This window comes from Leucopleurus acutus (assembly GCF_964270905.1).
Source record: "Leucopleurus acutus genome assembly, chromosome: 2".
Taxonomy (NCBI): domain Eukaryota; kingdom Metazoa; phylum Chordata; class Mammalia; order Artiodactyla; family Delphinidae; genus Leucopleurus; species Leucopleurus acutus.
In genome coordinates this window covers 64,059,341-64,079,570 of record NC_139143.1, presented here as the reverse complement: position 1 = coordinate 64,079,570, position 20,230 = coordinate 64,059,341, and the positions used below count along the sequence as shown (strand labels likewise).

General features: G+C 37.2%; 1 long non-coding RNA gene across 1 annotated transcript; it reads right to left on the bottom strand.

Annotated features, from left to right (window-relative positions):
• Positions 1-1,511: 1,511 nt before the first annotated feature.
• On the bottom strand, positions 1,512-6,356 carry LOC309957557. The gene is made up of 3 exons (XR_014325975.1): positions 6,253-6,356; positions 4,955-5,151; positions 1,512-1,678 (listed from the first exon to the last, which is right to left on the bottom strand). It is a non-coding gene; the product is annotated as an uncharacterized lncRNA (long non-coding RNA).
• Positions 6,357-20,230: the final 13,874 nt, after the last annotated feature.

Below are 20,230 nucleotides of genomic sequence, written 5' to 3'. Positions count from 1 at the left end.
AGGAATTCACAAAAGCAAATGGGAGTTCTTTAGACTTTCACGGTCCATAGAACTGGGAGGATTCAGTGTAGTTTATCTAGACATCTGAGAGGCAGGGAGGCCAAATGATATTTCAGTTATACTATTAATCTCCCCATGTTATCAAATGTGTTACTGAGAGCATGAGATCTAAGTCTTTCCTGTTAATTCTCAAAATTATGAAAACATCCAAAGTATTTCATTATTTCCACATATCCCAATTTTTAATTCCAACTGAAATCTGGCATCTATTTTAGCACTCAAGGAGTGTTCTGCTCTTTCTGGGAAGGATTAGACGTATGTTAGTTGGAGAAGGTAAACCTTTAAAATGAGCCTTTGAGTGCCTGGATCCCCTTTTCTCTTCAGGCTTTTGTCAAAGGCAGGTTTAGCTCATGTGTGTGGGTATGTGTGTGTTTGCTTGAAATTAGACTGAGAAATTACATTGTTTAACCAGTTTATTGTACCAGTTGGACACTGCAGGGTAAAGGCAGGAATAAATTTTACTTTTTATCACCACTGCCCCCCTTTAAATGCTCTATTATTAATTCACGTACCCTCCCTTCAATGAAATCTCAATCAGATCTCACAGCTTTTCCAATCACCCTCAGATAATAAAATATTACTCTATTTTGTCTAGTCTAAGATGAACATATTTTTCCATTTTAATATCTCATCTCTGAATCTCAAAGTCATCTTGTAGTCATAATTGGAAGGGATTTTTTTCCCCAAGTGTTATATAAAATAATGGAACATCTTATAATCAATAGCATCTTAGACTCAATGAAATGTAATAATCTCTTTTTCCAGGTATTAAAAAATCTAGTCAGTATAATAATCAAAATCCTATTCTCATCAAATTTAAAACTTCTCTCTTCTCTGATCTCTAGCCTACTTCAGTCTTGGAAGCCTATAATGAAAGAAGATGGGGATGGTTAGAATCATCTTCAGCTCTTATTCTACCTTTTCCTTGACTCCCTAGCTGATGCTTTGGGACCTTTCAGGGATTGGAGTGAGGAGATTGAAAAGAAGTAAAAGTAAATATAGTATTATTTCACAGTACAGTTATACTCTGGTATAGGTATTCTCTCTGTGAGGGATGTTCTAAATGTCAATTCTTTCTTTCTTGGAGTGGTTTTGTGGCTTTTTCAGAGACAACTTCCATCATTGGGGATCTCTCACCTATAGTTCATCTGACGTACACTATGCCTCCTCTTACAACTTCCCCTTTAGCCACTGGTTTTTGTGGCCCACCCCTCCATTGGATTTACTCCTCTTGCGTGGAGTAAATCCACTCATAACAACCCAATACATTCCTACCTCGGGGGCCTCATGGGTTCATGGGAAATTCAAACATCCTTTGTCACACCAGATGCTAGAAGTTGTGGTGGATTCCAACAGAGCCATTTTCCCTCACTGTGCTCCTAGTCAACAGAGCTCAGGCCACTGACTCTCACCTTTAAATTTTGTAGTTGTGAATCAGATGCCAGTCCTTGCATGGAACACGTGAAAAACTCTCCAAGTGGTTCTCTAGAAGCATCATCACTGGGTCTGAGAACAGTATCTCATTAATTGCCTCTTGGAATGGTCAGTCTTAGGCAACTTCACTTCTGTTTCAGGTTTCATCATCAACTTTAAGACAAACACACTCACATATAAAATGCTAGAAAAGAAAAAAGGTTTATTTATTTTTTTCTACGTGTCATAGTGCTTTTTATTTTCTATTTAATATCACTTTATATATACAAAAATTTAAATTTTTAGCATGAATTTTACCATTATCTTTATAGTGTGTATAGCTAGTTTTATTTTTTTGTTGAATTTACAATATTGTGTTAATTTCAAGTGGACAGCAAGGTGATTCAGTTTTATATATATATATATATATATAAAATTTTATTTATTAAATCAATTAATTCTCTACTTTTTCCCCCCAAATGCTGAGAAACTGCTCACAATAAAAGATATAACAATAGGGTGAGATACAGTGACTATCTACTTTATGCTGGGTCCTTTATGTTACTGTTGATATATTGAGAAGGACAAAACATCACTAATGTAGTATGCCTGCCAAGAATGCATAACCCAAATTTAATCATGAGGAATAGCAGACAAAGACTCAGAATATAGAAATCAAAACAAACTATCAGCTTTCTTACTGACAAAGATAATTTGCGGAATGCAGAGGCCAAATGCTAATACTTCCTAAAACTTGGCTCCTGAATTAATCAGACTTAACACCAGTCCCTCTCCTCAGTACATGCATAAACCATAGGCCTCTTAATTCAGGAAACAATGTCTACCCCATTAAGCTTGTCAAACGGAGGAAAGGAGACTAGAATACCCTGGCTCTGCGGCAGGCAGATTGAAAAGAGAAAAGAACCCAGAAGCAGCTGACATACACATATCCACACAGTACCCAGATAACACAAATGGCAACTTTGGAGATAGAGATACCTTCTCTAGGTGGATCCAGACCCTATTGCACAGGGTTTAGAGTCCACAAAATCCTTGTTGGAATTAATCCTTCCTTCAGGTAAACCTAACTCTCTTCCAGGGCACAAGGCCTGAAAATGCAGCTGAGTTTCAGTCCTCTACTCACCACTGGCACAGATGGGCAGCCCTGTGCAGGTGGTAGCCCTGCATGCCTAATTCTTTCTCTCAATCTCACTGAAAGTTTGAGAAGGACAGAATGTAGGGAGGAAATTCCCTTCCATTTTCTAATATACGGTTGAAAATTCTATTTCAGTGGCCTATCTAGGGATTCCGGGAAGAAGAGAAAATGGTCCCCTCTATGTAAGGGATGTTGATACATTAAAGATATCAGTTTATCTCCCATGATACAGTTTATTTTTTTCATCTTATTCTGAACTGTCTAGTCATTTAGGTTTAGGCGTATCTGTTGTATGTAGATAACAATATTTAGATTTTGTAATTAGGGCCCAGCCCAGGAATTTTGTCTTATAACAGGAATATTTGCAGCATTCATATTAATTACTCTAAGTGATATGACTACTATCATTTTGTATGCTTTCTATTTTTATTCACTTTGCTATTTCCCTTCTTTATAATTCTATCTTTTGCTGCATTGACTTTTATTAGCTTTTTCTTCTTTTCTAGTGATTTCCTAGTCATACATCCTATTTATCCTATTGTCTTTACATAATAATTATTATAATAAATATATTTGAGCCCTTATTTCTAGATCAAAATCAATATTGATTTCCATCTGTGAAATATGACAACCTCCCCTCTGCCTATCTCATAACCTTTAACTGAGCTTTTTAATACAAATTATTCTATTTCTTCTTACCTTGGGTTCTTAGCATATCTTCTAAGAAATAATATTTTCATTTTTATTGTTTTATAAACTTAGTAACAACCCTAAAACTTACCGGCCTCTCTGCTTACCGATTTTCATTTTACATAATTCTTCCCTTTCTTGAGCTCTTAATTTTGATTCACTTCTTAGCCTACTAAACCAAAAGAATACTTGCTAATTCAGGATGTAATTGTTGGAACCCAGGGCAGCCATCCCCAAAATATGCCTTAATGCCATAATGATTATTTTGAATTAAAGTTACTTAAGAAATAGCCTCAAAAAGAGACATGCACCCCAATGTTCATTGCAGCACTATTTACAATAGCTGGGACATGGAAACAACCTAAATGTCCATCAACAGAGGAATGGATAAAGAAGATGTGGTACATATATACAGTTGAATATTACTCAGCCATAAAAAGGAACGAAATTGGGTCATTTGTAGAGACATGGATGGACCTAGAGTCTGTCATACGGAGTGAAGTAAGTCAGAAAGAGAAAAACAAGTATCGTGTATTAACACATACATGTGGAATCTGAAAAAATTGGTATAGACGATCTTATTTACAAAGCAGAATAGAGACACAGGCATAGAGAACAAACGTATGGATACCAAGGGGGAAAGGGGGGGTGGGATGAATTGGGAGATTGAGATTGATATATATACAGTATTGATACTATGTATAAAATGCATAACTAATGAGAAAATATTGTATAGCACAGGGAACTCTACTCAATGCTCTGTGGTGACCTAAATGGGAAGGAAATCCAAAAAGGATGGGATATAAGTATATGTATAGCTGATTCATTTTGCTGTACAGTAGAAACTAACACAACATTGTAAGGCAACTATACTCCAATAAATATTAAAAATAATAATAATAATCACCTTAACTTCCAAATAGAATACCTTCATATTTTTGAAAACTAGTTCATTTATATACATAAACCAACATTGTCTACAGAAGATTTTGTTTGTGCTCCAAATATGCTAATGTCATTCCCAGTTGAAACTGTCACATACTAAAGGTTACACATTTCTTTCTTTTTAAATAAAAAGTCAGATAATCACTGAACACCTTAATTAAAAAAAAGAAAGAAATAGCCAATACAGGAGGGACAATCTGATCCTCCCCTCTGTCTCCCTGACAGCAGGAAATAAATCTCTGATGTGAGAGGTGCCCTCCCTGTACCAAGAGGTAGAATGACATCCTTATCACCAGCGGTAGGGAATTCAGGGCAAAGTAGGCTCTATAAAATACCTGTTACCTCTTTACTAATTTACTATTCACACCCAAACACTGCTTAAATTTCTTACTAATTAAGTACCCAAATCTAAGTTTCTGTGCCCTGTTAATTTCTCTCAAATTTACTGTTTCTTTGTCAAAAAAAAAAAAAATATATATATATATACACATACATATAAAAGCTGCCTGCTTGGACACTTTTTAGGTCCCATTTCTATCAGACCTTTGTGCACACAATTTAATATTTGTTTCTTTTTCTTCTATTAATCTTTCTTCTGTCAATTTTAGTATTAGTCCAACCACAAGAATTCAAGAGGAGTAACTGGGAAAATTCCCTCCTTGCTGATAATATGTTATTGACTCTACTCACATTATTTTCTCAGCCTTCAATGCCCTCCATTTGATGATAGCCAACGTCCTATTCTGTATTCTCAAGACACATCCATTGTGCATACTTCTGTTATGGAACTTATTTCATTCTGTGCATGCATTACTGGAATGTAAGCGCCTTAAGAGCAATTTCTTTCTCTGTCATCTCTACTTTCTTTCCAGTGTGTTGCAAAGAGCCTGGAAGGTACGAAATAGAGACTCAGTCACTGTTGAAAGAAGCAAATCATTAGCTGAATTATTTAATATTTGATCACTGAGAACACTGCAGTACTTCTGTGTATTGTGCTGTAATGCTGAATTTGTAGACAGAAACACAGAGGAAAAAAGGCTGAATGACATCACAGTTGGAGATACCAACCCCTTCAAGGAGCCATTCATCTGATAGTCAAAGCCACACTCTCCAAGTGAGGTATAATCAAGAAGAAGGCTGAGCACCAAACATGTGCTATGCCCACACTTAAATGGGAGGAGAATGGAGTGAAGAGGAGGAGAAGTAGGCAGCAGGGTGAATCAACGCTGTGGAAACTTAAGTGGGAGAGAGTCAAAGATGGCAAAAGTGGTCAACAGTAACTAATAATTAAGGGATATAGGAAGGATGAAGGATGAGACCAGAAGCAAGGTCATTAGAAGTTGATGATCTTGTTTCCCACATTTTTTTACATGGTTGTCTTCTCTGTGCTCGTCAGTTGTGATTTAAAACTATGAATACTTAGATAAATAAAAGCTCTAACCAGTCTAGGTACTTGCTGAGATAAGTCAATTAGCATATTTGAAAATTCAGTTATAGTCACCTGCATGGTAAAAGGATTTTTTAAATGAATCTGGCATTTCAATTCCTCTCTATCTCAATCCCCTAAAAGTTTGCTTTAAAAGATTAAATAAATAAATTCAAATTTCTTATAGGGTAAAATTCTTATCTTTAAGAGTAAACAGTCTAGTCATCAAGGAAAAAAGAATACCAGATAAATATTATGGGGGAGTTCTTCACCTATTTGTGTTTAACCACAGCCACTTCAGGAAAAGACTAATGGGGATTTAGAAAGCCTCATGAAATAAACCACATTGCAGCCATATGTGGAGGCAAAATACACACACACACACACACATATATATATATATATATATATATATATATATATATCACTTGAGTATATCCTAAATTGTAGAGGAACATGATGAAAGGGAGTCTACTCTTGGTGCAAAAACTGATTCTTTGGCAAATTTTCAAGGGCAAGAAGGTACTTATGACTTTCTACAGTGAGATATATTTAAACTTACTGTTTTATCACTGAGTAGCTTTTAAAGTTGTATCAATTTTCTCTAAAATACTTTGTACTCAGAAGTTCTTCACTATCACAGATTACAGCAGATGTTTCTAAACGAAGACCTCTTTTTCAAGTGAGAAAACTCCAGATCTAGAAGGAAACATAATGTAGCTTACTGCCAAAACTACATGATTATTAGTTTATATATTTGTTGAAACAAACATGTATCAAGAACTTACTATATTAAAGTGTAGTGTACATCACTGTTTTTCAAACCATCTATGGTAGAGGACTATTTTTTCCCCAATCCATCATGATTTTTCAAAAATGTAATAAGAATAAATTACTAAACAAAATAACATCAAAAAAGGAAGCCCAACTTTTTATTATTAAATTCCACAGAATAAAATTACATTCTCAAATTACCTTTATAATGTTCTAAATATTTTCTCTCAATTCCTATTCTTATCTGTTTGCCACACCCCCTATCCTGTTCCTTAGGCAGGGCTGGGGATTGGTTAGTGCTTTAACCAACATAGGCATTTGTGTCTCAACTCAACGGAGGCTTTCATTCTTACAGTCAAAAGAAATTCAAAAATACTCCTCCCATTGGCATAACCAAGAGTACACCAATTACGCAAGAAAACAAACACATAGAAAGAAAACTTGTGTACAAAGAGTACACAATCAGGCTTCTTTTATGCACTATAATCATCACAGGACCAGTGAAAAAACTTTCAGGCATTTCCAGGACTTATAAAAATTTTTGAGAGCTAAAATATATTAACTGACTCCAAAAAATAAACACAGAAAAATTAACAAATGTTAAAATCTTAAAAATATAGCATTGATTATTAAATTAATGATTATCAATTATTAGTAATTTTTAAATTTAGTGTTCATAAAATATCATTATATTTGAAAACCCTTTTTTAAGTTACATTTTATCACTTTCCAATATCAGCAAGAAATCATAGCTAGTGGTATTTTAAGGGAGTTATTTGCAGGTAAGTTATTTAAAAAGAAAAAAAAATCCTTTCAAAAGTTTTATAGCCAAAAAAAGTTTATATGGGTTATGAAGACATCTTAATAAATGTGAAATGACATGGGACCTGAAAAATCTTTTTAAAAACCCTGTCCACAAAGTATAAACACATTGACTTTTTGTTAAATGAATGAATGAATTTAGAAGGCACACTTTGGAAAGTCTAGAGGAGAAGCAACAGGACACTTGCATTGCACAGGGCTTGTTGCAGAGAGCAACATTTATAAGCAGAGAATGGAGATAAGGCTAGAATACAAGATCAGACATCTGCAACATCCACGGTAGGAAACAGTTAAAACATGGCAGGAAAACAGAATCAGCAGACACCAAATGAGGCAAAGGAAAAAAGGACTGTAGATTAAATCAGACCAGGCTGGAGATTATTTCCCTAACCACACTGAAGACAGTTCTTCCCAGACATTCAGAGAGAGAAAATTGGGAGTTTATATCAACTTTCACGAATAATTTTCATTGTTGTTACCTTTACTTATTAAGGTACTACTAAATATACATAATTTTTAAATTTCATATTGTGAATCTAAGTTTTTCAAACAAATCCTTTTTTACTTCTGTAACATACAAGGTTAATGGGCCTATCCAGGTATGGTTACCATCTTAGTTCATTTAGGCTACTATAACAAAATACCATAGACTGGGCAGCTTATAAACAACAGAATTTTATTGCTTATAGTGCTGGAGACTCAAAGCCTGAGATCAGGGTGCCAGCATGGTTAGATGAGGGCCCACTCCCAGGTTGCAGACATACCGTTGTATCCTCACATGGTGGAAGGAGCAAGCCAGCTCTCCAAGGCCTCTTTTATAAAGGCACTAAACCCATTTATGAAGGCTGGGCCCTCATGACTTAATCAATTCCAAAAGGCCCCCATCTTCTAATACTATCATCTTGGGCATTAGGTTTTCAACATAGAAATTTGTGGTTGCGGGGGCACAAACGTTCAATTCAGACTGCAGCAGTTATGAACAGACATATAGACTGCCTAGAAATACCCTGTGTCTTCGAGCATTTACATAGTGCTTTCTTTCTTTCTTTCTTTCTTTCATTCTTTTCTTTCTTTCTTTCTTTCTTTCTTTCTTTCTTTCTTTCTTTCTTTCTTTCTCTTGCTCTCTTTCTCTCTCTCTTTCTTTCTTTCTTTCTATGTCATTACTTTTACTTGAATTTGCTTTTATCTTTTTTATTAAGGTATGTATAGTAAAGAGTACAAATTTTAATTGCATAACTCAACATGAATATTCACCAACAGATCATAACATACAATAGTTGCACCACTTCAGATGGCTCCCTCCCAGTCAGTATACCCCCAAAGGTAATCACTATTCTGACTTCTATCACCGTTGATTAATTTTTCCTTTATTGAGCTTAATATAAATGGAATCATACAGTAGGTACTTTTTGGTTCCTGGCTTCTTTTGCTCAACATTATGCCTGTAATATTCATCTGTCTTGTCATTTAGTAGCTATACAGGTTTCCTCCACTACCAAAAGCAGAGTGTTCCTTGTGGTGGCTCAAACCCTAAGCAGCATCTGAACAGGGAGGGAAACAGCCATTATTGGCAACTGTACAGGTGGCTTATAAGAGGCAGAGCATGTCTCTGATGGTGGCCAGACCACCACACTTCATGCCCCAACCCTTGCTGAATACCCACACCAGCCCCTCATGCTTCAGCTCTGCTCCCCACTGGGGCAGAGGATGCCAGTGCTGGAAGGGGTAAGAGCACATGCTTGGACCCAACCCTCAAGCTTCTGTTCCAGCAACTTGGAACCTGACCCCAGCCCTAACAGAGCAGTGACAGCCACTGAGCAGAGGGAAATCCCTACCTCACACCTGACTCCAGCCCGAGCCCCTCCTTCTCCAGCCCCACCTCCTATTGAGTGGATAGCTGCCAGCACATCATGAGGAAAGATGTGACTTGCGTTCACATCAAATCTAGCTTTCTCACCAAAGCCACCAGGACCACACAGATTGTACAGGGACACTCCAATGTAAGGACACTGTTTCAAGACAGCTATAGGTAACTGTTTTACCTAAGCAAAATGAGGAGACAGTAGAATTTGTCTCAACTGAGAGAGCATGAGAAAACCCCTGAACAACAACTAATGAAACAGAAATAAATAATTTACTAGATAAAGAATTCAAAGCATTAGTAATAAGAATGCTAACTAAATTAGGGAAAAGAATAGATGAACACAGTGAGAGTTTTAATAAGAAACTAGAAAATTTAAAAAGAAACAATCAGAGAGGGGGCAGAGTAGGAAGATGAGGAGTTCACATCTCCTCACAACTAGGACACCTACTAGGCACTGGTGGGGGTCCTCAGACACTTAAGGGGGCGGGAAGAATCCCCGCACAACCAGGTAGGATGTGGGAGGGAAGGAGGAAGGGAAGAAAAGTGGAGGCGGGGTGGGACTGGCACCCCTTAATTGGGGCTGGGGAGGGAGAGGTTCCCACACTCAGAGGGGCCCACCTACAGTGCAGGGATCAGTGGGGATGGGGAGAGACTTTCAGGGAATTGGGGGATCAGAGGGCAGTGCAGCCAGTGTCTCCCCCACCTACTCAGGCCCTAGCAACTCTGCTGGGGTCCTAGGTCTGAACCCCCCACCCCCTGGGGGTCCCTCATGGCAAGGGGACCAGCAAGGATGGAGAGGGACCTTCAGGGGATCAGGGGATCAGAGGGGAACATGTCCAGCATCTCCCTTGCCCACTGGGGCCCCGGCAAGCCTGCTGGGGCCCCAGGCCTGAAACCCCACCCCCCTGGGGCCCCCTCCAGCCAAGCAGGTCCTGGGCCTGAGCCCCACCCCGACAAAGGCCTCTTCCAGCTGCGTGGGTCCCAGGCCCAAGCTCCACCTCTGCCAATCCTCCTCTGGCAGCACAGGTTCTGGCAGCCCATGTGCTACCCCTGAGAGGGCCTCCTCTGGCCATACGGGTCCAGGTGGCCCAAGCGCGGCACCCTCCAAGGCCTCCTTCAGCTGCACCAGCCCCTGCAGGCACACTTGTGGAGTGCTGCACCCCAGCTGGCCTCCAAGAGCACATGTGCTCTGGGCCAGCTCCAGGAACAGACACTGGTGAGAGGAACACACACAGAGATGGGGCTGACACAGCAGATCCAGAGACCTACCTAGAAGTCTTGGAGCCCTACTGGGGAGGCGGTGGTAGCCTGTAGCTCACCATGGATGCAAGGACACTGATAGAGGAGGAACAAGGGAATTTTCTTTTTTTAATTTTTATTTATTTTATTTTTTACTTTTTTTTTGCTGTCAGGGTTCCATTTTGTTTTGCTGTTGTTGTCTCATTTTTATTATTTCTAACACATTTTATATTTTTAAATTTAATTTTTTATTCTTTATTATTGTTTTACTCTTTTCTGTCTGTTGCTTTTTTGACTTTTATTTTTGTTTTTGTCGCAGCTTGCAGGGTCTTGGTTCCCAGGCCGGGGGTCAGGACTGAGCTCCTGTGGTGGGAGCACCAAGTCCAAGCCGCTGAATTAACAGAGAACTTCAGCTCCCAGAGAATATTAATTGGTGTGAGGTCCCCCAGAGGTCCTCCTCTTGGCACCAACACCCAGCTCCACCCAACCACCTGAAAACTCCAGTGCTGGCTGTCTCAGGCCAAACAACCAGCAAGACAGGAACACAGCCCAACCCATCAAATAAAAAAGAGATGACAAAAAAATGTTATAGATGAAGGAACAAGGTAAAAACCTGTAAGACAAAATTAATGAAGAGGAAATAGGCAAGCTACCTGAAAAAGAATATAGAATAATGACAGTAAAGATGATCCAAAATCTTGGAAATAGAATGGAGGCACGGATCAAGAAAATACAAGATATGTTTAACAAGGACCTAGAAGAACTAAAGAACAAACAAACAGTGATGAACATCAAAATAACTGAAATGAAAAATACACTAGAAGGAATCAATAACAGAATAACTAAGACAGAAGAATCAATGAGTAAGCTGGAAGACAGAATGGTGGAAATAACTGCCAAGGAACAGAAAAAAGAAAAAAGAATGAAAAGAAATGAGGACAGTCTCAGAGACTTCTGGGACAACATTAAATGCACCAACATTCAAATTATAGGGGTTCCAGAAGAAGAAGAGAAAGAGAAAGGGTCTGAGAAAACATTTGAAGAGATTATAGTTGAAAACTTCCCTAACATGGGAAAGGAAATAGCCATCCAAGTCCAGGAAGCACAAAGAGTCCCATAGAGGGTAAACCCAAGGAGAAACATAATGAGACACATATTAATCAAACTAACAAAAATTAAATTCAAAGAAAAAAATATTAAAAGCAGCAAGGGAAAAGCAAACAATAATATACAAGGGAATTCCCATAAGGTTATCAGCTGATTTTTCAGCAGAAACTCTTCAGGCCAGAAGCGAGTGTCAGGATATATTTAAAGTAATGAAAGGGAAAAACCTACAACTAAGACTACTCCACCCAGAAAGGATCTCATTCACCTTCAATGGAGAAATCAAAAGCTTTACAGACAAGCAAAAGCTAAGAGAATTCAGCACCACCAAACCAGCTTTACAACAAATACTAAAGGAACTTCTCTAGGGAGGAGACACAGGAGAAGAAGAAGAAAAAGACCTACAAAACAAACCCAAAACAATAAAGAAAATGGTAATAGGGACAAACATATCAATAAGTACCTTAAATGTAAATGGATTAAATGCTCTAACCAAAAGACACATCCTGGCTGAATGGATACAAAAACAAGACCTGTATATATGCTGTCTACAAGAGACCAACTTCAAATCCAGAGACACATACAGACTGAAAGGGAGGGGATGGAAGAAGGTATTCCATGCAAATGGCTAGCATAGCAATACTCATATCAGATAAATTAGACTTTAAAATAAAGACTGTTACAAGAGACAAGGAAGGATACTACATAATGATCAAGGGATCGATCCAAGAAGAAGACATAACAATTATAAATATTTATGCACCTGACATAGGAGCACCTCAATACATAGGCAAATGCTAACAGCCATAAAAGGGAGGGAAAATTGACAGTAACACAATAATAGTGGGGGATATTAACACCGCACTTACACCAATGGACAGATCATCCAGACAGAAAATAAATAAGGAAACACAAGCTATAAATGATACATTAGACCAGATAGACTTAATTGATATTTATAAGACATTCCATCTGAAAGCAACAGAATACACTTTCTTCTCAAGTGTACACGGAACATTCTCCAGGATAGATCACATCTTGGGTCACAAATCAAGCATCGGTAAATTTAAGAAAATTGGAATCATATCAAGCATCTTTTCTGCCCACAACACTATGAGATTAGAAATGAATTAAAGGGAAAAAGTAAAAAACACAAACATGTGGAGGCTAAACAATATGCTACTAAATAACCAAGAGATCACTGAAGAAATCAAAGAGGATGTCAAAAAATACATAGAAATAAATGACAACAAAAACACAACCCAAAACCTATGAGATGCAGCAAAAGCAATCCTAAGAAGGAAATTTATAGCAATGCAATCCTACAACAAGAAACAAGAAAAATCTCAAACAACCTAACCTTACACCTAAAGCAACTAGAGAATGAAGAACAAACAAAACCCAACTAAGTAGAAGAAAAAAAAACTATAAATCAGAGCAGAAATAAGTGAAATAGAAATGAAGAAAACAATAGTAAAAATCAATGAAACTAAAAGCTGGTTCTTTGCAAAGATAAACAAAATTGATAAAACTTTAGCCAGACTCATCAAGGAAAAAAGGGAGAGGACTCAAATCAATAAAATTAGAAGAGGGCTTCCCTGGTGGCGCAGTGGTTGAGAGTCCGCCTGCCGATGCAGGGGACACGAGTTCGTGCCCCTGTCCGGGAAGATCCCACATGCCATGGAGCGGCTGGGCCTGTGAGTCATGGCTGCTGAGCCTGTGTGTCTGGAGCCTGTGCTCCACAACGGGAGAGGCCACAACAGTGAGAGGCCCGTGTATCGCAAAAAAAAAAAAAAAAAAAAAAATAGAAGAGAAAAAGGAGACATTACAACTGACACTGCAGAAATACAAAGGATCATAAGAGACTAATACAAGCAAATATACACAAATAAAATGGACAACCTGGAAGAAATGGACGAATTCTTAGAAACGTTCAACCTTCAAGAATGAATCACGAAAAAAACTGTATAGAAAAAAAATGAACCACGAAGAATTAGAAAATATAAATAGACCAATCACAAGTAATGAAATTGAAAGGGTAATTAAAAATCTTCCAACAAAGAAAAGTCCAGGACCAGATGGCTTCACAGGTGAATTCTATTAAACATTTAGAAAAGAGCTAATACCCATCCTTCTCAAACTCTTCCAAAAAACTACAGAGGAAGGAATACTCCCAAGCTCATTCTACAAGGCCAACATCACCCTGATACCAAAACCAGACAATGATATCACACAAAAGAAAATAACAGACCAATATCTCTGATGAACATAGACACAAAAATTCTCAACAAAATACTTGCAAAAGAATCCAAAAACACATTAAAAGGATCATACACCATGATCAAGTGGGATTTATCCCCAGGATGCAAGGATTCTTCAATATATACAAATCAATCAATGTGATACATCTTATTAACAAATTAAAGAATAAAAACCATGTGATCATCTCAATAGATGTAGAAAAAGCTTTTGACAAAGTTCAACACCAGTGTATGATAAAAACTCTTCAAAAAGTGGGCATAGAGGGAAACTACCTCAACATAATAAAGGCCATATATGACACATCCACAGCAAACGTCATTCGCAATGGTGAAAACCTGAAAGCATTTTCACTAAGATCAGGAACAAGACAAGGATGTCCACTCTCACCACTATTATTCAACATAGTTTTGGAAGTCCTAGCCATGGCAATCAGAGAAGAAAAAGAAATATCAGGAATCCAAATTTGAAAAGAAGCAGAACTTTCACTGCTTGCAGATAACATGATACTGTACACAGAAAATCCTAAAGATGCCATCATAAAACTACTACAGCTCATCAATGAATTTGGTAAAGTTGGAGCATACAAAATTAATGCACAGAAGTCTCTTGCATTCCTATACACTAACAACAAAAAATCAGAAAGAGAAATTGAAGAGACAATCCCATTTACCACTGCAACAAAAAGAATAAAATACCTAGGAATAAACCTACCTAAGGAGGTAAAAGACCTGTACCCGGAAAACTATAAGATACTGATGAAAGAAATCAAAGATGACACAAACAGATGGAGAGATATACCATGTTCTTGGATTGGAAGAATCAATATTGTGAAAATGACTATACTACCCAAAGCAATCTACAAATTCAATGCAATCCCTATCAAAGGTATTTTTCACAGAACTAGAACAAACATCTAAATATTTGTATGGAGAAACAAAAGACCCTGAATAGCCAAAGCAATCTTGCAAAAAAAAACAGAGCTGGAGAAATCAGACTTCCTGACTTCAGACTATACTACAAAGCAACAGTAATCAAGACAGTATGGTACTAGCACAAAAACAGAAATATAGATTAATCGAACAGGATAGAAAGCCCAGAAATAAACCCACACACCTATGGTCACCTAATCTATGACAAAGGAGGTAAGGATATACAACAGAGAAAAGACAGTCTTTTCAATAAGTGGCGCTAGGAAGAGTGGACAGCTAAATGTAAAAGAATGAAATTAGAACACTCCCTAACACTATAGACAAAAATAAACTCAAAATGGATTAAAGACCTGAATGTAAGACCAGACACTATAAAGCTCTTAGAGGAAAACATAGGAAGAACACACATTGACGTAAATCACAACAAAATCTTTTTTGACCCACCTCCTAGAGTAATGGAATTAAAATAAAAATTAACAAATGGGACCTAATAAAACTTAGCTTTTACACAGCAAAGGAAACCATAAACAAGACGAAAAGACAACACTCAGAATGGGAGAAAATATTTGCAAACAAATAAATGGACAAAGGATTAATCTCCAATATATACAAACAGCTCATGCAGCTCAATATCAAAAAAAACAAAATGGGTGGAACCAAAAATGGGCAGAAGACCTAAATAGACATTTCTTCAAAGAAGACATACAGGTGGCCATTAGGCACATGAAAAGATGCTCAACATCACTAATTATTAGAGAAAAGCAAATCAAAACTACAATGAGGTATCACCTCACACCAGTCAGAATGGCCACCATCAAAAAATATACACACAATAAATGCTGGAGAGGGTGTGGAAAAAAGGGAACCCTCTTTAACTGTTGGTGGGAATGTAAATTGATACAGCCACTATGGAGAACAGTATGGACATTCCTTAAAAAAGTAAAAATAGAACTACCATATGACCCAACAATCCAATTGCTGGGCATATACCCTGAGAAAAACATAATTCAAAACGAGACCTGCACCCAAATGTTCATTGCAGCACTATTTACAATAGCTAGGGCATGGAAGCAACCTAAAGCCCATCAACAGATGAATAGATAAAGAAGATGTGGTACATATATACAATGGAATATTACTCAGCCATAAAAAAGAAATAAATTGGGTCATTTATAGAGATATGGATGGACCTAGAGTCTGTCATACAGAGGGAAGTAAGTCAGAAAGAGAAAAACAAGTATCATATATTAACACATATATGTGGAATCTAGAAAAATGGTATAGATGAACCTATTTTCAGGGCAGGAATAGAGACACAGACGTAGAGAATGGATGTGTGGACATGGGTGGGGTGGGATGAATTGGGAGATTGGAATTGATGTATGTGCACTGCCATGTGTAAAAGAGATAGCTAGTGGGCACCTGCCATATAACAAAGGGAGCTCAGCTCAGTGTTCCATGGTGACCTAGATGGGTGGGATGGGGGGTGGGAATGGGAGGGAGGCCCAAGAGGGAGGGGATATATGTATACATATAGCTGATTCACTTAATTGTACAGCAGAAACTAACACAACATTGTAAAGCAAATATACCCCAATAAAAAAATAAAATACATGTACAATGGCAAAAAAAAAAAAAAAGAAAAAGAACCTGTCAGAGCTGAAGAATACAATAACTGAAATGAAAAACATACTAGAGGACATGAACAGCATACTAGCTTATACAGAAGAAGACATAAGTAATCTGGAAGATAGAATAATGGAAAACACCTAATCAGAACAGCAAAAATTAAAAAATTTAAGGGAATTCCCTGGCAGTCCAGTGGTTAGGACTCCATGATTTCACTGCCAAGGATGCGGTTTCAATCCCTGGTCAGGGAACTAAGATTCCACAAGGCATGCTGCACGGCCAATTTTTTAAAAAATTTTTTTAATTAAAAAATTAAAACAATTTAAGGTTTTTTGGGGATAACATCAAGCATACCAACACTTGCATTATAGGTGTCCCAAAAACAGAAGAGAGAGAGAAGGGGATTGAAAATACAAGTGATGAAATTATGGCTGAAAACTTCCCAAACCTGAAGATGGAAACATATCCAGGTACAGAAAGCACAGAGGGTCCCAAACAAGTTGAACACAAACAGACTCACGCCAAGACATATCATAATTAAAATGTCAAAATTTAAGAATAAAAAGATAATTCTAAAGGCAGCAAGAGAAAAACAAAGAGTCATATACAAGGGAAGTCCCATGAGGCTATTAGCTGATTTCTCTGCAGAAATTTTGCAGATAGCAAGGGAGTGGCATTATATGTTTAAAGTGCTGAAAGGGAAAAACCTATAATCTAGGATACTCTAAACAACAAGATTATCATTCAGAATTGAAGGAGAGATAAAGAAGTTCTCAGACAAGCAAAAACTGAAGAGTTCATCAATACTAAACTGACCATACGGATCTTCTCTAAGTGGAAAAGAAAAAGCTATAACAAGAGTAAGAATTTATAGGAAAGGAAAAATCCCACTAATAAAGGCAAATATATAGTAAAGTCTGTGGATTAACAACTTAAATAAACCCATATGAAGATTAAAGGACAAAAACTGCAAAATCAACTACAACTACAATAAACAGTTAAGGGATAGAGATGAAGATGTAAAATATGACACCCAAACCTCAAAACATGGGAAAGAGAAGTAAAAAAAAAAAGTAGATCTTTTAAAATGATTTTGAACTTAAATGACTATTAGTTTAAAACAAGTAGATACAGCTATAGTTCCTTATACATAAACCCCATGATACCCACAAAACAAAAATCTACAATAGATATACAAAAACTAAAGAGAAAGGAAAACAAGTATACCACTAAAGAAAATCATTAAACCACAAGGGAAGAAACTAAAATAAGAGAGAATTACAAACACAACCAGGAAACAAGTAACAAAATGACAATAAGTACATGCCTATCAATAATAACTTTAAATGTCAATGAACTAAATGCTTCAATCAAAAAACACAATGTGGCTGATTAGATTTTTTAAAATGACCCATCTATATGCTGCCTACAAGAGACCCACTTCAGAGCTAAAGACACACAGAGAGTGAAAGTGAAAGGATGGAAAAAGATGTTTCATGAAAATGGAAATGGAAAGAAAACTGTGGTAGCAATACTCTTGTCAAAGAAAGTAGACTTTAAACGGTCTATAACAAAAGACAAAATGGGGCATTATATAATGATAAGGGGATCAATACAAAGAGAGGAATAACATTCATTAACATATATGCACCTAACAATCAGGGAAATATTAACAGACATAAAGGAAGAAATTGACAATAATACTATAATATTAGGGCACTTTAACAGCCAACTTACACCAATGGACAGATCATCCAGACACAAGGTCAATAAGGAAACAGCGACACATTAGACCAGTTGAAATGAATGTCTACAGGACATTCCAACCAAAAACCAGAAAACACATTCTTTTCAAGTGCACATAGAATATTTTCTAGGATAGATCACATGCTAGGGAAAAAAAACAAGTCTCAGCAAACTTAAGAGGATAGAAATTACATCAAGTATTTTTCTGACCACAACAGTATGAAACTGTAAATCAAATACAGGAAGAAAATGTGGAAAGCACAAACATGTGGAGACTAAACCATATGCTACTAAAAAACGTGATCTTAGAGAAATACTTTCTACTTTTCACCGTGGAGTATGATGTTAGCTGTGGGTCTGCCATAAATGGGCTTTATTATGTTAAGGTATGTTCCCTCTATATCCACTTCATTGAGAGTTTTTATCATGAATGAATGTTGAACTTTGTCAAATGCTTTTTCAATATCTATTGAGATGTTCATGTGGTTTTTATTGATGTTATGTGGTGTGTCACACTGATTGATTTGCAAATATTGAACCATCCTCGTATCCCTGGAATAAATCCCACTGGATCCTAATATATGATTCTTTTAGTGTATTGTTGAATTGAATTTGCTAATATTTTGTTGAGGAGTTTTGCATCTATGTTCAGCAGGAATATTGGCCTATAATTTTTTGTGTGTGTCTTTGTCTGATTTTGGTATTGGGTAACGTTGGCCTCATAGAATGAGTTTGGAAGCATTCCCTTGATGATAATTCTTCTCTAAATATTGGTAGAGTTCGTCTGTGAAGCTGCATGGTCCTGGACTTTTGTTTATTGGTAATTTTAAAATTACTCATTCAATTCCATTACTATTAACTGGTCTGTTCAGATTTTCTATTTTTCCTGATTCAGTCTTGGACAATGGTATGTTTCACCTAGGTGGTCCATTTGTTGTTGTATAACTCTTCTTAGTATTCTCTTATGATTGTTTGTATTTCTGTGATATTGGTTGTAACTTCTCCTCTCTATTTCTAATTTTATCCATTTGGGTCCCTTTCATTTTTTCTGGTGCATCACCATTTCTTTTCCGTTGTTTCTATTTTTCTCCATAGCAGTTCTCAACATCTGGCATACTGCATATTTCTACATATTCACCTGCCATGTCTCATATCAGAATTATCCAATGACTTCCCTCCTCACCCCTAATAAAAGCCAAACTATTCACAGTGGCTGAAAAAACTACCATGAGTGGCTTCTGTCAGCCCTCCGACCTCTGTTTTTCCTATTTATCTCCTCAGTCACCCTGCTTCAGCCACACTGGGCTCCTTGTTGCTCCTTGAAGGCACCAGGCTGCTTCCTGCCTTAGGGCCTTTGCACTTGCTTTTCCCTCTGTTCCTAATGCTCTTCTCACAGATATCTGCATGGCTTATACCCTCATTTCTTTCAGGATTTATTCTTATGGTCAGATAGGTCTTCCATGACTATCCTATTTGTAATTACATCAACCCCCCTCCCCACCAGAACTCCCCATTCCCCTTTTACTGCCTAGCAAATATCACCTTTTATCATACCACGCATTTATTTATTTATTTCATTTACTCCATGAAGACTTTCATTTTCATGAAAACAGGGATATTTGACTCTCATAAAATCATTTAGAAAGTCTCAATCAATAGTGGTCAAATTAATGAATGAAAGGCTGGAAAACAGGAAATGCAAAGGCAAAGATGTAAGGAATTTTAAGAAAATGCTAAAACTCTAATTTGACCTGATTCCTCTGAGATCCCAGATTGCATATAATACAGCAGTGTGGCACCTCCTTCCTTAGACGCTTGCTGAGTACTGACTTTGCTAAAGGGAAGGAAACATTTCATTTTGCTTGGTGGTAATGACTAACTTTCCCTCTCTCCCCCAGATAATGTTGTTTTGAGCTTTCACTACCACCAAAGGATCCAGATTTCTCTTTCTTCCAGATTTCTCTCTAGGGCTTTTCCCTTTGACCAACACATGGGATTCTATTCCTACAGAGCTATGAATTTGCTGGTTACTGCTTATCGTCACATAACAGACATTTGGCGGTGGAGGAAAGGGAACTTGAAGTTTCGGTTAATGGCCTCTGTTGCCTTGGTGTGTAGGAGGTAAGATCATCTGTTGAGAGAGGGTTGAGCTAGGGTAGAGATGATGAAAT